This window comes from Phaenicophaeus curvirostris, chromosome 23, assembly GCF_032191515.1.
Source record: "Phaenicophaeus curvirostris isolate KB17595 chromosome 23, BPBGC_Pcur_1.0, whole genome shotgun sequence".
Classification (NCBI taxonomy): Eukaryota; Metazoa; Chordata; class Aves; order Cuculiformes; family Cuculidae; genus Phaenicophaeus; species Phaenicophaeus curvirostris.
In genome coordinates this window covers 8,214,116-8,231,184 of record NC_091414.1, presented here as the reverse complement: position 1 = coordinate 8,231,184, position 17,069 = coordinate 8,214,116, and the positions used below count along the sequence as shown (strand labels likewise).

The 17,069-nt window shown below is 49.9% G+C and overlaps 1 protein-coding gene across 1 annotated transcript in view; it reads right to left on the bottom strand.

The window, feature by feature from the left end:
* LUZP1 (leucine zipper protein 1) overlaps positions 1-17,069 on the bottom strand; it is a 42,139-nt gene that overhangs the window by 15,727 nt on the left and 9,343 nt on the right. The window lies entirely within an intron of this gene.

Sequence of the window (17,069 nt, the reverse complement as noted above, 5' to 3'; positions counted from 1 at the left end):
AACCAGGTTGGAAGAGACCCCCAGGATCATCGAGTCCAACCATTCCTATCAAACACTAAACCATTCCCCTTAGCACATCGTCCACCCGTCCCTTAAACACCTCCAGGGAAGGTGAATCAACCACCTCCCTGGGCAGCCTCTGCCAGGGACCAATGACCCTTTCTGTGAAGAATTTTTTCCTAATGTCCAGCCTAAACCTCCCCTGGCAGAGCTTGAGGCCATTCCCTCTTGTCCTGTCCCCTGTCACTTGGGAGAAGAGGCCAGCACCCTCCTCTCCACAACCTCCCTTCAGGTAGTTGTAGAGAGCAATGAGGTCTCCCCTCAGCCTCCTCTTCTCCAGGCTAAACACCCCCAGCTCTCTCAGCCGCTCCTCATAAGACCTGTTCTCCGGCCCCCTCTCCAGCTTTGTTGCTCTTCTCTGGACAGTGTTCATCCCTGCACTGGCATTGCCCTCTCCTGGGCCACAGGCACGTCCCAGCACGTAGGAGTGTGACTACAGGCTTGAGGGAAGGAAGGCGACGGCCGTTCTCTGACCTGTGCCCTCACTCAGGCTGCCTGCCTGGCAGCAGGACATGGCCTCCAGTCGTTTTGTGGAGCTTCCTGAAAAGGAAACACTCAAGAGTTTCCTATTTCACAGCGCCAAGACGCCAAGAGCAGGATGTGGGGAGGAGACAGCCCTGGTGAGGAGACAGCAGCGCCCGACACGCAGCCCATGGCGGAGGTGATTCACTTCCTGCCGGGCCGGGTCCTGGGCTGCCACCGCGCACCCACTGCCCCGCGGCCGGTCTCCAGGGCACGGCCTTGCACGGGGGTCACCCACCTGTGTGCTGAGTGCTGGACACCTTCGGCAGCCGTGAGGAGCCCCGTGAGGAGCCCCAGCGCCCCTTGGCCACTTGCCTGCCCCTCTGTCCCCACCACCCCAGGTCCTGCAGGGGTGCTGCGGCCGCCACAGCCGCACGGCAGGGCTGCCTGCCCATGGGACGGGCTGCACTGGTCGCCGCTGGTGCCATCGAGGCCAAACAGCTCTGCGGTGCCCTGAGAACAATGCCCTATCCCCAGCTCAGCATCGGCCACAGCTGCAGCCAAGCTCTCCCTCAGGGCGCAGCTGTGGAGCACAGGACTGCAAAGGCCGAGGTGCAGCACTGGCGTCCAGGTTGTGGCTCTGGCTGGTTGTTCCTGCAGGCCTGTTGAGGCTTGAGCTAAATTAGAGACAGTTCTGACTCCTAACTCAGTCATTCTAAGGAACTTCAAAGCCAACTACGTGTATTTCAGACTGTTCTCTAAAGTGATAACACAGGGCTCTGGTGTGCAAAAAGGCCAATGCTTACACTGAACCAAGGCATCCTCGAGCTGGCAGAAGGGGCTGCACCTGCGAGGAGGGGAGAATGGGGCAGGAGACCCCAAACTGACCAACAGATGACTCCATCCCATATATATCACGCTCCGGATAAATGTACCTATCACAAGGCCTCGCTCTCTTCTGCAATGGCCAACATCCAGTGAGGACCTCGTCTGCCTGGTTGCCTGATCCCAGATCCCTCTGTTCCTGAATCCGTTTCCTGAGCCCAGCTCCCTCCCAGCCTTGGACCCTTTCCCTCGTGTCTGCTCTGTAGCATTGGTGGCAACTACAGACATTGAGGGGTGGGGGCACAATCTCTGATATTTGTTTATATTTTATTATTTTCTTTTTCTAATTCTCCTTCTTGTTATTTTAATTAAGGCTGTAGTTTTAGTTTCCAACTCACAAGTCTTTTTCCTCTCATTTCACTTTCCTCTTTCCCTGCAGGGTGTTGGGGGGAAGGGGTTTGGGATCTCAGCTGCACAATTTTAGCTGCTGAAATTTAGCAGGGTGGGCTGAACTGTGACAAGAGCTCAGGACAGAGCAGGGACTGTGCGTGCTCCCAAGTTACTGGCTTCTCACCATGGAGAGACCACAGTGGCTCAGTAAGCCCTGCTGGTGGGCTTACTGGGTGGAAGGGGTGGAAATGGAGAGTTGCCTCCACAAGTGGGTGGGCAGAGGCAGTGGGGCCACTCTTCCCTTTCCTCCCTCTTCTTCTAAGCCCTAAATATTTCAGCAACATCAGCTGCCACCTGAATGAAGTAGGACTACAAACACATATGTGGTGCCACAGGGAAGCCTCACTGTGGAGGCCAGCACAGGATCACACTCATCGAGCACCTGAGTGCAGAGAGGTGACCTTGCCCTGAAGACAGGCTTCTGCAGACAGAAGAAACAATTGCCCCAGGAGGAGATGGAGAGTGGTTCAGTGCAGCCCCTGCCAGGAAGGAAAGGGTTATGGGCAGAGATCCCTGGGAAGGGACCCAGTATTGCTGGGGAACTACTCATCTTGTTGCTCCACCAAACCACATTCCTAAATCAGGTTCCTATGCAGTCTGGACCATGGCCAACAGCATACACTTGTGTCTGCACAGGACAATGCTGGGTGAAGAGCTCAAGGTGAGCCATGAGTCAGGATTAAGGCCCTCTAGCAACACTGTCACAGCTCATGGGTCATAAAGAGTAGAAGAGGGATTTTTGGACTGAGTCACTGATCTCTGTGAGCAGAACCTAATTTAGGAGGAAACACTCAAAACTTTGAATGAAGTAGAAAATTGAACTCAGTCATTAATAGCCTGAATGATTTACCAGTGATGTCCCTCAGGGGTTGATGATATTTAATGTCTTTATTAATGACTGAGATGGTGGGATGGAGCATGCTTTCAGCAAGCTTGTGGATGATCCTGGTCTGGGAGTTGGGGTGAAGCATGGCTGAGAAAGCTGGAGGGCCGGGCTGTGATTCAGAGGGACCTTGACGAGCTGGGGAAAGGGGTGGGTAGAAGCCTCCACAAAAGGAAGTCTGAGTCCTGCTCCTGTCACACCAGGACAGGCTGGGGATGATAGCTAGAGAACAGCTTTCCAGAAAAGGATCTGGGGAGTTCTGGAGGAGGAAAAGTTGAAAAGAGGTCATCAGAATGTCCTTCTGGCTAAGGAGACTGGGCTGTGTCAGCAAGCGTGCAGCTAGTAGGTCAAGGGAGGTGATCCTTCCTCTATGCTTTGCTCTTGTGAGGCCACATCTAGAATGCAGTGCTCAGTTTGGGACTGCCCAGTACAAGGAGGACACAGATATACTGGGCTGAGTCCAGCAGAAGCTACCAAGAAGGCCATGGGCTGGAGCAGTGGACATACAAGAAGACACTGAAGGAACTGGGTTTACTTAGCCTGAAGAAGTCAAAGATCTTTTGCTGCCTGCAGCTACTCAATGGGAGGGTGTAGAGAAGACAGTCAGGCTCTCCTCTGAGGCACACACTGATAGAAGCAAAAGATATAAGTTGCAAGAACAATAATTCCAAGTAGATACTAGGACTTACCCGACCCCGACACACACCATGAGAGTGGTCAAACACTGACACATGGTTCCAGAGAGTCTGTGGGACCTCCATCCCTGAAGATACTCAGAGCTCTACCACAGGTGGCCCTGGAACCCCCCAATACCTCTTGAGCTGACATGATGTACTGCTAGAGATGAAAGAGGCTCAATTTACTCAGCTTAAGAGGGAGAAGGAGGAGACATAAACCAGCATCTCCTACAAACAAATATGTGGAGAGAAAGCATTCATGAGAGGTCTTCTAACATAGCCAGAACTAACCACAGTGCTTGGAAACAGAATCTAAACAAATCAGCATTACAAATAAAGTGCACATTTGTAAGATTGAGGGTAATCAGCCAACATAACATATTTCCTTAGATGTAGTGGCTGCTTTAAGCTGGTCACGCTCTGAGTGAGGGCTTGGCCCAGAGACCACCAGGGGTACGTCCACCCTGAATGACTCTGGCTGTTCATGACGGTTCTCCACCCTGTCACTGACATCACAATATTATAAGGAATGGAGCAGCATTCAAACATTGGGACTACTATTAACACAATTAATATTGTTGAGGGATGTTTAAATAGGACTTGTTAAAGAAATGTAAGGTGGCAATAACTTGCTCAGCTTGTAAAGGTACCGAGCTCTCCGACACAGGTGTACGGACTGCAGATTTCTCTCTGGTTTTTAGGGAAAAGTGAGCTTTTCTTCTCCGAGCTCTAGTTTATGTTTTTTGCAAAAAAAAAACACCCCAAAAAACAGGAAGAAGAGAGGATGATCATTTTCACAAATAGCAAAAAAAACTGCAGCAGCAGCAAATCTGCTCCAGACAGTTCATTCAGACAGAGCCAGATGAGTCCCTGTCACAATGAGACCAAAGGCTCTTAAGGCTGCATCCTGGAAACACAGAAAAGGCTTAAAAGGTCACAGCAGCAATTTAATCTACAGAAGAAGCTGATGCTAGGCTGAAGCTCGGGCAGACCCTCTGGGATGGGTCAGTGGGAAATACTGAGAAGTACAACAGTAGCGATTACATCATGTTGTGTGCAGCATTGGACTGTGCATTTACACACTCGAGTCTGACTGCTTAGGGAGACGGAGAGAGAGAGTGAGACAGAGAGCCTTCAGGCCAGGCTGAGGGAGTAGGGGTTGTTCAGCCTGGAGACGAGAAGGCTATGAGGAGGCCTTAGAGTGACCTCACAGTACCTGAAGGGGGCTATAAGAAAGCTGGGGAGGGACTTTTTACAAAGGCATGGAGTGATGGTATTAGGGGGAATGGCTATAAATTGGAGAGGGGAAGATTTAGACTAGATATAAGGAGGAAATTCTTCACAATAAGGGTGAGGAGGCACTGGAACAGGTTGCCCAGAGAAGTGGTGGCTGCCGCATCCGTGGAAGTGTTCAAGGCCAGGCTGGATGGGGCTTGGAGCAACCAGATCCAGTGGGAGGTGTCCCTGCCTGTGGCAGGGGGGTTGGAATTCGACAATCTTTGAGGTCCCTTCCAACTCAAACCATTCCATAATTCTACAATTCAAAGAGAAACAGACACTCATGGCTTCATCCGATCTTGCCAGGGAAATAGGACTTCCCATACGTGAAGAATAGCCCTGTGAGGGACCATGCTCTGCCTACCAGTGATGAAAGGAACCCAGACATGGGCTCAGCTATCTGTATGGCAGTCGTCTCCCCTGATGCCGCCCTCTCTCCAAGGGGCCAGGCATCAAAAGTAGGGGCTGAAAGTCTGGGAAAAGATGATGGAAATTTTAGTAAAGCTCAGAAAAGTAGTCACGAGCACTTTTTCACCCTTAAAGACTCTTAACAAATCACTGATTTCACCTGAACAACAAGGCCAATCCTGCATTAAGCCAGGAGCCACAATGACATCTGTCTGTATTTGAGTTCTTGAAAAAAAGCCCTTCCAATGAGACACAGACGAAGCCTGGGAAATCTCAAACCATATGTTATTCAAAGCAAATGTCAAGGTAAAATGTGTGGTCGGTAAACACCTACAGGCAAAAAAGATTTTGTCTGATCAAATGGTTCTTTATTACAGCACATTAAGCCAAAACTCCATTTGCCAAGAGAAATGTGGTACCCAATGTCACTGAGTCAAAGCAGTAATTGACTTACAAACACCACTGGGAATTCAGCAAGATTCACTATTTAAGTGACTCATTCTAATTCTATTTTTCCCCATGGATTTGTCCCTGAGTTTTCTAGTCTTCCTCACCAAGTTCATTTACCTCCTAACTTTAATTATACCCTTCATTATCAATTGCATTCTCCCTTGTTCAGTACCAATCGTCCTCCAGGGCTCTTTTGACTGTGTGGCTTTGGCCACAGCATCCCACTAAACACCTCTGAGAATTCACTGCCCAGGGAATCCCAGAGCGCCCAGCACCCTCCTAACTCTCGATTATCTTTCACATTCTTTAATTTTCTCTGCACACTCACTTTTGCTTATCGTCACCTACAGCTTTATGAAAACAGCTCTTTAGCAGCATGGCTGGATAACATTTTCCACTACGATTTTATGATCTTGCCTGCACAGAGCTGTGCATAGAGGCAAAGAACCTCCAGCTAGAAATATTTGTGCCAGCTGAAACACTATCTGAATTGACATAACCATCTTTCATTTCATGAACAGCAATTAAATGACTACTGCTTGAGAACTACTACTCTAGTTGATCTAGATGATTTCTGTCAGTGGTCCTTGGGACGGCTGTTCTCCAGATGTACAGAAGCATCTTACCCTCCATGTCTTGTTAATTGCTCCAATTCGGGAGTTGGTAGGAGTCTCACAAGCACCCACTGCTCCAGGTTTCAGGATGGCCCTAACAGGCCCATGTGGGAATAACTGCTGGTACCTGCTCCTACTGTGCTCTGCACTGTGCCGAGAACACAATGCTGCCAGGTGCCACGGGTGTCTGTCGAGTGCTGGAGGACTCTGCTATCTCTCATGAGCACATTTTGCACTTAATCTTTATTTCTTTTATCTTATTGCTTGCACTTTTATACTGATAATGCAACATTATTTTATACTGATGATGCAACGTGGTCAGGGACTTTCACAGACCCATCATTAAAAGGGCAATGTCACATCATACACATCATGTTTCAGCCTTACCCAACCCTAAAGATGAATGAGAGTTATTATTATTACTATGCTTTGGACTACACTCACTTTTTACTTATTTCTTAGAATCACACAATGGTTTGGGCTGGAAGGGACCTCAAAGCACATCCAGTTCCAGCCCCCCTGCCATGGGCAGGGACACCTCCCACTGGATTGGGTTGCTCAAAGCCCCATCCAACCTGGCCTTGAACACCTCCAGGGATGGGGCAGCCACCCCTGCTCTGGGCAACCTGGGCCTCCCCACCCTCAAAACAAAACATTTCTTCCTAAGATCTCATCTCAATCTCCCCTCTCTCAGCTGAAAACTGCTCCCCTTCATCCTATCCCTACATTCCCTCACCAAAAGCCCCTCCCCAGCTTTTGTGGAGCTCCCTTCAGTACCAGAAACTGCTCTAAGGTCTCCCCAGCACCTCCTCTTCTCCAGGCTTATCAGCCCCAACTCTCTCAACCTGTCCTCATACGGGAGGTGCTCTAGCCCTCCGATCATATTCATGGCCTCCTCTGGACTCACTCCAGCAGCTCCATGCTGAGGACTGCAAAACTGGATGCAGGGCTCCAGGCTGGGTCTCCTGAGAGTGGAGTAGAGGGGCAGAATCCCCTCCCTCACCCTGCTGGTCCCACTGCTTTGGATGCAGCCCAGGATATGGTTGGCTTTCTGGGCTGCAAGCACATTTCTTCCTTTGCTCTTGAAGCTGTAGGGTTTCCAGCAGATCCCGAAAAGCAATACTTATTACAGGCAATAGAAAATCAATAGGTTCAAACACAGTTCTAATCAGAGATAAGAATATCAATTTGCCCCACTATAGCTGGAGACCTTGAGGTCATTTGCTCTGCTGAACCCACACAGGCTCGGAGTTCTGCATTTTGCAGCTGAAGGGTGGCCTCATTTCAGTGGAGGAGCAGAGAAGGGCTCCTGTCCATGCTGCTGTGGATGGGGTGTACACCTGCACCGCTCCCTCCACCTAATGTGGACACTAGTGGTGAGCTTAGATCCTCCCTGTTCTGTTTTCTGCTCCATTCGTACTCAGAATACCTGTGGGGACTCTGTTTTTGCAGAGCACAATGCTGGGAGCATTTGCACACACCTGGGGAAAGAGTCTTAGGGGATGCAGATCTCCAAAGTCTGTTCAAATTGCATTAGGAGGCTGACAGCCACTTTGGGCACAAGGACGGTGCTGGAGACATTCATCAGCAAAACCCGGGGTGGCAAGAAGTTCCCTTGGCAGTCCCGGGTGGCCGAGCAGGGCAGGGGGAGCTGCTCATACTCCACCCTGGTTCCAGGGCGTGCTTTCCCTGCAGTGTTAGCTGAGGTGGGGGTGTTGGGTTCTGCCCTGTGTGCACACACACAGGCAGCTTTAATTAAAAGGTTTCTGGTGCTGCGTACGTCTGCACGGGAGGGTGAACGTGTCATGCTCCAACGCAGTAATGCTGCTGACAATTCGGGCTTGTATCACAGCTCAATGTGGTGAGAGCATCCGCGGGATTTTTCTTTCCCACCCCAGGGTGGAATGGGCTGGGAGGAGTCCAGCGTGTCATCCTTCATTTGTAAAGCAGAACTTCTCAGTCATTTACACAGAAAAAGGCCATGGGTGTCACAAATTGTAGCAGATGAGGAGACTGAGGACAGAGTCTTCAGTCAGTTAAAGACAAATGGAAGGAAAGTTTTTCTTAATTTGATTTTGCCTTTTATGAGCTCCTGCAAGCACCTGGTTCTTGCCCCACACAATGATACAGAGCTGTGGGAACAGGATAAAATCACTCTGGAAAGAAAGGGTATAAATCAAGATACTCGAAGTCCATGAGGTGTCATCAACCTCACACGCCACCTGCGGACACCTCACAACCTCCTGGGGCAGCTGGAGAGGGGCAGATGACATGTTTCGGTATATGGGGTGGGGAAAGGAGCAACCTGGCCCCACTCAGCACAAAGGCAGAATTCCATGTGGCTTTTAGGGAAGTTTGTATTTAAAGGGATAAACTCTCTCAGAAAAGTCTGCATCTAGTGGGAGAGGAAATTCTCAAAGTCAGAACAAGCTAAACAATCTGGAAGTTTTTTGACTATTGATTAATACAAAGTTAGACCAGAGACATGAAATAATGAGACAACAGCCAAAAATAACCAGAGCAACCACAACATCCAACAAAACTAAAATAGAGACATCAAAGAACACTTTAGCAAGTGTGGGAACCTGCAGCAGGTTCTGCTGATGCAGGAGAGGATCTGGCGCATCACTGTGTCACACTGACCCTAAGCCAAGACTCCTCTCAGTCACCCAGCTCCTCAGTGCTGTGCTGCTCCCAGTATTATAAAAGAAATTTCTCTATATGGAGCTGGCAGGGCCAATGTGAAAGAAGCAGAGCATAAAGCCACCAGTTGATCACAGCAGATGCTTTGAGCAGCACTGGGGGTTAAGCAAACACAGTCACTGTTGCTTTACCCTGCTGAGCAGAGATTTTGCTTTTCTGTACAAAGCTGTCCAAGCTCTCCTCTGGCTTCCCTCTGAAAGCCCTGCTTGCCTTGCACTGGAGGGACATGCAAGTGAAGGCTCACTGAGACCAGGTCTGAGCATTTGGGGAATGGGTGCAGCATCTTCTTTCCCGCAACACACCAATGTGTTAACCTGCACAGGAGCCAGACAGAGCTCTGCAGCTGGCGGCAGCCTTGCCTGAGGAACCTCATGGCAAGGAGAGTATTACCTGTACCCCAGAGCTCCTAATCAGAAGCGGGTCAATACTTTCAAAGCTCCTCAGAGTGCTGCTCCTATCTGCTAGGTATCAAAAAATGTCTTGTACACACAGCAGACAGGTTATCTGTTGTGACAAGCTCTATATTTGCCTTACACCTGAATTCAGAAACACATTTTTATGTAGTGTAAGCAAGCAGAAGAATTGGTGGGACAGCTGGGACCTCATCACATTATAAGGCCTCAAGAATTACCTTCTTGCCTTCTTCATGACATGGTTTCCCTCCATCCTGCGCTAGAAGGAAAGCTGAGGAAGATGTTCTTCTTCTCTGACTCGGAGTCCCATGCTGCTACTAGTACTGTCCTCAGAAACAGAATTCACTGTCACAATTGATTTCACAAACACTATACAGGGATCTCTCCAGTGAGACACAAACTTGGCAGCATCCTGCAGATGGCATGGGAAAAGCGGCCCTAACTCAGTGGTGCCTTTGTAATCTTTATTGGACACGGAGAGCTTCCACCTCTTTTGCTCCTCCCTCCCATGTCCGTCACGCTCAGCACTGTGAGGGCTTCAGGGACCATGACTGTCACCATCATGCCTCCTTACCCCCATAACATGCTAGCATCGAGGTGCCACCTGGAGCTGAACAGACAGGATCCAAACTTTAGGAGAGCCTCAGGCTCAACAAATCTTCCCAGCCCACAAGGCCAGCAGGCAGCCTGTGACTGTTGTCTGCTTTCTACCCGTTTGTCATTGGTTTTATCTGTAATTATCCAGCATTGCCCCTTTCAAGGAAAGGGGCCTTGAACTTCTCAGGGATTCTTTGGTATTTCTGAAGGCACTGGTTCAATGGTAACAGCAGGGCAAACACATGGAGCATTAGAGGAGGAATGTAAACCAGGAGAAAAAGCAGCCTGAGACAGACACAGCTGATGGGGGGGTACTCATACGGAGCCATAAAAACCTAGAGAGGAGCAGAGGAAGCTGATGTTTGCTGCCATGCACAAACACAAACTGATGGGCATCAGCTGGAACGACTGTGGGGGGGTTCAGAGGAAGCAGTAAAACCATGAAAATCATCACTTTCAGGGTATTATGGATGCCAAGAGCTTATACAGATCCAGAAAATTATTAGGAAAACTCATGGAAGAAAATTTCAAAGATTATTAAATGCAAAGAGCACAAAGTCATGTGACTCAGGAATTCCCTGGAAGTGGGCAGGGCAGGAATTCATCCCATATATCAGCTGTTCTTGCAGTCTTTCATAATGTCTGCTTTTGGCCAGTCGTGCAGCCAGGATGCTGAGGGATGGGCACCTTCCTCTGATCTACAGTGCCCTCTCCTTTGCTTCTCTCCCCCATGGCTTCAGTCTACCTCTCTCCACTTCTCAAACTTCCATTTTCCCCAGATATTTAGCACAGAAAAGCTCTTCTCAGACCTTTCCTCCACACAGCCACTTTAACAAGCTTCCTCCTTCACTTGCTCTTCTAGCCTCTTCATCTGGCCACCACAACTCTGACCCTGCAAGCACAGCTCCATTTCCTCCACCTTCCTCTGGCAACACTTGTGCTGAAGGCTGGGACAGTGGTATTGTCTCCAGTTCCTGCTGCTGTTTTCACTCCCTCTCCCTATCCTGTCACCTCATGCTTCTCTTTGGATGGGCTCATTCTGTTCAGTGCTCTGCTTCTGCTTGGACATGGTGTTAACACTGAGGAACTCCTTGCTGTGGGATGTTGGGGAAGCTGAAAGTGCTTGTGGGTTCATAAAACAGCAACAAGACAAATTCATGGAAGAAAAATCCCCCCAGGTCACACATACAGGAACAGGGACCCACTCTGAGTTCAGCAAGTATGTGAGCCAAACCTTGGGAGATTGGAAGAATCCTCTGGCTGTATCACTGCATGCTTCCCCTGTCCCTACCCTCCTTCCCAGGAGTCCATTCCTAAATATTGCTGGAGATAGGATGGGGGCAGGTAAATCTCTGCTCTCATCCAGTGGAGTTCTTATCATCTTCATTGCCACATCCCAGGTACCTATCCAGGTCAGACAGCCTGCATGTGGGGCAAGATACAGGGTACAAATGGGCTAAGCACCCAAAAGCATAAACCCACAGAATTTATCATCCAGCAACTTCTACAGAGCTGGGAAAGGCATTCCTGGTAGGATACACCTGGTAAGATCAGCTTCAAGTACTGATCACCAGTTCTGCATCATTTTGCTCATCAGGCATAGCCAGCTTTAACCCTCGCATTCTCCCTCACATACCCGAGCCCCACATGGACACCGACACACGCCTGGTGGCATGAAAATTATAGGGCACAGCATGCTTCTCTGCGCCTTGTCTCAGAGAGTACACAACACTTTCCTAACAGAGGTGGAAGGACATCCGAGACAGCTCCTTCACAGGAGTGCTCCTGTGATTGCTGTGAGCTTTCCTGGCCAGCAGACTGGCTAAGCCGTTTGGATGTTTCCACACGGATCCCTACAAATGCTGCAGAAAACAGGGATCACTCCAACAGCCCTCTGAAAAAAATGAGCTCATGGACCCAGTAGCACAAAAAAATGGTGATGCTTGCGGCTTTCTTCCTGGAAGAACCCAACTAATAAAGATTTTAAGAGCTAAAACGAAAGCTTTTCAGCCCACTTACTCCTAGCACAAGCACAGTCTGGGGAGCTGCTGCGGTTGCCAACTGCCCTCAACTGTTGCAGCTACTGAACCATTGGGTTTCTGCCTCAGACAGAAAGGAAAATACAGGCAGGCAACCAGTCCATGTGTGGGTGCCTGCCCAGTCCTGGCACAGAACTGCAAATCGGCAAGCTCCCACATCCCAGAAGGGACAAAGTGGAGTTTTGCAGAAAGGAAGTGCACAAGCCAAACAGAAGCTCCACCTGCACCCATGTTTGGAGGCCAGAAAGTAATGCGGCTGCAGGGCAAAGCCATGGGGGGAGACTGCAAAAAACAAGCACCCAGCATCTTCCTGAGTGCTGTTCAACGGTGGAGTCAGAGAACCACATGATGCACCTCATCCTCAGTCAGAGTCCCAGCTATCCCAGTGCTCCACCTGACAGTATGGGTTCCCAGCTTTCCAACGCCGGCCACCAGGAGGGCTGCTGTCCTCACAGTTCTAAGTGTATTTCAGAAGAAAGCCATAGCTCTGCTCATCATCCTGAAGAGCAGGGTCCAGGCTGCCTGCGGCTGCCAGGGAGCACCTCTGAAAGCCACTACAGCATTACTGGATTCACTCAAAACGGATTGCAGGTCATCACAGTGAACCCCAACCCACTGCCCCTGGGTTTCCCCACCAGTCCTGATGGGTCTTTCAATGCATCGCTGCACTGCTGGTCCCATGGCCTGTTATCAACATTGTTTTGATTGGACATCTCATCAAAATAAAGCAGTATATAAAAAATCAGTTGCCACAGCAATGGCTCTCTGGCCCTCAGAACATACAGCAGTGCTCCAGAAAGAAGCTGGCACTTTCCAGATCTCTTGAGCTTGTCTACTCAAGGAGGTAGAATCACAGAATCATGGAATGGTTTAGGTTGAAAGGAACCTTAAAGCCCATCCAATTCCAACACCCCTGCCATGGGCAAAGATACTTTCCACTGGATCAGGTTGCTCAAGGCCCCATCCAGCCTGTCCTTGAACACCCCCAGGGATGGGGCAGCCACCACTGCTCTGGGCAGCCTGGGCCACGGCTTTCCCACGCTCACAGTACCCTTTGCTAGCATTTGTTCAAGAATCCCCCCAGGGTCCTCTTTCTTCTCCTGACCATTTGTCACAAAGTTTGCAAGTTGTCTTTCCTGAGGTACATGCTCTGATGAAAATATAAGTTTCTTTAATTGTGTTACAATGTGTATTCCAAGTACTGGGTCTGTTGCTGCTGACTCAGGGATGTCTCAAACTGCCCTAACCTCGCAGGCTAAGGGAGGTGATTCTGCCACTCTGTTCCTCTCTTGCGAGACCTCACCTGCAGTATTGTGTCCAGGTCTGGAGACCTCAATGTAAGAAGGATATGGAGCTGTTGTAACGGGTCCAGAGGAGGGCTACTAAGATGATCCCAGGGCTGGAGCACCTCTGCTAATGGGGGCAGGCTGAGAGTTGGGGTTGTTCAACCTGGAGAAGAGAAGGCTCTGAGGAGACCTTAGAATGACCTTCCAGTGCCTGAAGGGGGCTACAAGAAAGCTGGGGAAAGATTTTCTATAAAGGCATGGAGTGACAGAACCATGGGAAATGGCTTTAGATTGGAGAGGAGCAGATTTAGACTAAACAGAAAAAGGAAATTCTTCAAAATGAGAGCAGTGAGGCAGAGCTACAGGGTGAAGCGAAAGCAACCCAGCAACCAGGTCTGCTGGTAAATCCCCTGATCCTGAAGCTGACACACTCAGTGACACAAGGGACGTGCTCCTGCCCTTGGCATTTTAAATCAAGAGGACAGTGCACAGCAAGACAACTGGAATATGTGGGCTGGGGCTGGGCATGGGGAGCTCTGTGCTCATTTCTGTACTGCTTAGCGCCTGCTATTTCAGAAGGGCTCTGACTGCACACTTGCCCGCAGGTGGAGGCCCTGTAAGGAGGCACCAACATACAATTTCACAGAGGGAATGTTCTGGTCTCATGTCACAACCCAAGAGAGAGGTGTCAACAGATTATTTAACAACATAATTTGCATATTTTTTTAAGTAGGTAGATTTCTCTCAGCTTCAATGAACAAGGTTCTGATCATCATAAAGAGCAATATATAATCCTGCTAAATAGCCTAAACTCTGATAAAGGAGGCTGATCCCAGGTTAGGGAGGTTCTCACCTCTAAAACCAAGCTGAAGGCAGAGCCTGAAGCATGAAGAACACATATTTATGAAAATGGAGAAAGAACAGGGACATTCAAATTCATAGCTGTGCTGGTAACTACTGTAACCCTTGTTAACCTGGGTGAGATTCACACTGAATAGCGGAAGAAGCAGTAGATGTGAGGTATTTGACTTTATTAAAGCTCTTGACACTGTTTCCCATGTGAATTCCCGTAAGCAGAGCAGGGAAACACATGTCTAGATGAAACCATGATGAACCAGGCTTCCACCTACCTACGTGGTCATATTTTGTGAAAAAGGAAAGTCATGCTCTGGACACATGAAGAGAAGAGCTGCACACACACAGCAGGTGAAGGAATTGTTCTCTTTTTCTGAGGACTTTGGGGCCTGAGACACAATACTGTCTTCAGGGCTTGGCCACAGGGCCACACTCGGGAGCACACAGCCACATGAAGGGGTCACTGAGGCAGAGCCATTCTCCTAAGATCAGTCAGAGACAGTAGGTAGCTCCGCGCTGCACTGAAGCTGTAGCCATGCTGCTGTGTGGGGCACAGGGGTGCAGCCCCTTCCCAGCTGCCTGGGCTGCTCCTCCAAGGCTCGCTCCCATGTCACTCCCACCCTGACGCAGGGCTCAGCCACCCATGGCAGGGAGCACCACCTCAGCACCTGGTGCCCAACTTGGATACAGCACCACACCAGCACGAGGAGACACGCAGCTGCTGGAAACTGAAGGTTAGCAGGGCAGCCCTTTGGCAACCCTCCCACCTTTTGTGCACTGGAAAGTCCGTCTGCTTGAGCTATCGGTCCTACTCAGCTCTACCTTGTATGGTTTGAGGAAAGAAGCTGGCTTAGGTCTCTGCTTGAACTGTCCATCTCCTCAGACAGTACCTGTGTCCCCAGAATTTGTGCATTTGATGTAAGAGGTTAGAAACTCCTCCACAAAGCAAAAAAGAAAGTGGGCAGCGCTGTCAGACTATTTCTCACCTGAAACCAGTTTGCTGCCTGAGGCTGGGTGGATAGAAGGCTCCTCAGAGACTGCACTGGTATCCTGTGGGCCAAATAGAGCACTATACCAGTACATGAGCCTTGCTTGCTCCATGCTCTGCCCCAAGGCCAGCCGGTACAGAACGAGTGCCCCTGTCACCCTGCTTTAACAGGACAGTCCTTGTGAACTCCTGATCCATGCCACGCGATGTCTGGGAAGGTCAAGGCCAAGGGATGCCAAGGACTGTACAAATATAAAGCAGCACTGATGATGGGGATACAAGGCTTGGGATGCTCCTCTAGCAGTTCTTCACACTCTGGTAGGGAAAAGCTTTTGAGAACAGCTTAAACAAACTGCCAACTTTTAGCTACATTTTGGGAAAAGTGCCCTGCCCTCTCGGCATACCTTGCCCCACACTTCCTTCCACTCTCTGCATGACGAACTCATCCTCACCAGACCCAGCAGCCACCATGCAAGACTCTCAGACTGGCAGCACAACGAAAGAAAATGTGACCTTAATTAAAAATGATGATTCAGATTTAAATTTATGTCTAAATTTTAATTTTTCATTAATCTTCACTAACAGCCTGTTAACTCAATAACCTTCACAGACATCTAGGACTAATTACTCTGATACAATTAAATATTCAAGCACAAGTCCACTTTTAACTGTTCTCTTGTAGATCCACTTTATAAATCATTGACATTGATATCCACCCACTGAACAGAACAGCCCTGCCACTCAGAAGAAACACGATCATCAAAATCCCCCAAATGAGTAGAAGTTTTACCCCAAGCCTCTGTGAAGCTGCTAGGGGATCCCTTGTCAGGGTCTGCTGCTGTTCCCCTCGGCTCCTCTGCAAGAAACTTGCCCTGGCCCAGCTGACACCCGACACAGCCTCCCTGATGCAAATCCAACACTTGCCCTGCTTAACACAGATGCAGAAGATGAAGCTGCTGGCACAGTTTTCAGACACAACACATGGACAGAGAGCAGCGCTGCTGCAGTGCCCTGCTCTGGGCAAAGGCTGCCATCAGCACCAATTCAGACCTGGAGTGGGGACCCTGAGGAAGCCTAAGAAGACAAATCAGGTTACAGGTGCCACTGCCGCTGCTCCTGAAGCAAACAAAGGTTTAGACTTGAACTGTAAACTTCCAGAGGCAAGGCTGTGTCTGTTGCCTGGCAGTGGCAGGGCTGTGCTGGAGCTCAGCAGCACCAGAAACGCTGTGCATTCAGCAGCTTTTGGACAAGCATTTGTTAGAGAGGGGAGAGACCAGCAGCATCCCGAGCTCAGCTGGCAGGATAACAGCAGGAGCCAAGGAGGAATTGGTCAGCTCTTTGAAATGCCTCTGGCATGAAGGCTGGCAGGCTTGGGTCACACCAAGCAGCCGGCCTGCAGGGCTCCCCTACACCAGTAGCATCACTGTGGACTCAAAGTGAAGCTTCTGGTGATGGGAGGAGACTGTCTTCTATCTGCTCCTTTTGCAATCCATGAAATCCACACCTTGCTCTAAAGCGGGATCTTGGGTGCTGTAGTAAAACCAAGGATCCACTGCCAGCTCGAGGACTCTTCCAGAGGTGCTTGGGGTGCTCTGCCAGGAGCAGCCAGCGGAGCTGAGCCAGCCCCCCACAGGCAGGGCAGCAGGCAGAGGATAAGGCCGGGGCACAAGCAGGGCATAAGGCAGGGCATGAAGCAGGGCAGCAGGCAGGAGATAAAGCAGGGCAGCAGGCAGAGCAGCAGGCAGGCAAGCCAAGGCACAGTGCACCCGCAGGCAGCCCTGTCGCCAGCAGCACCGCACCTACTGCTCGCACTGACTCACGGGCAGCGAGGCAGCCAAGGCCTGTGGGATTTCTGCTGCTGCCATTTGATCCAGGAGGACCTCAGGTACAGTGTTTCACAACGATGTGTGCACGTAAATGAGGGCTGGCTGGCTAACACCCGCACTGTGAGTAATCTCCAAATCCTTCACGGCCTCCCAACACAAACTCTCAGGAACCTTGTCCCCTGGCTGTACCACAAATAGTAACTGGGATCTTGGACTCTCTTATAACAATGGGTAGTTTTTTATCTCATGAGCTCC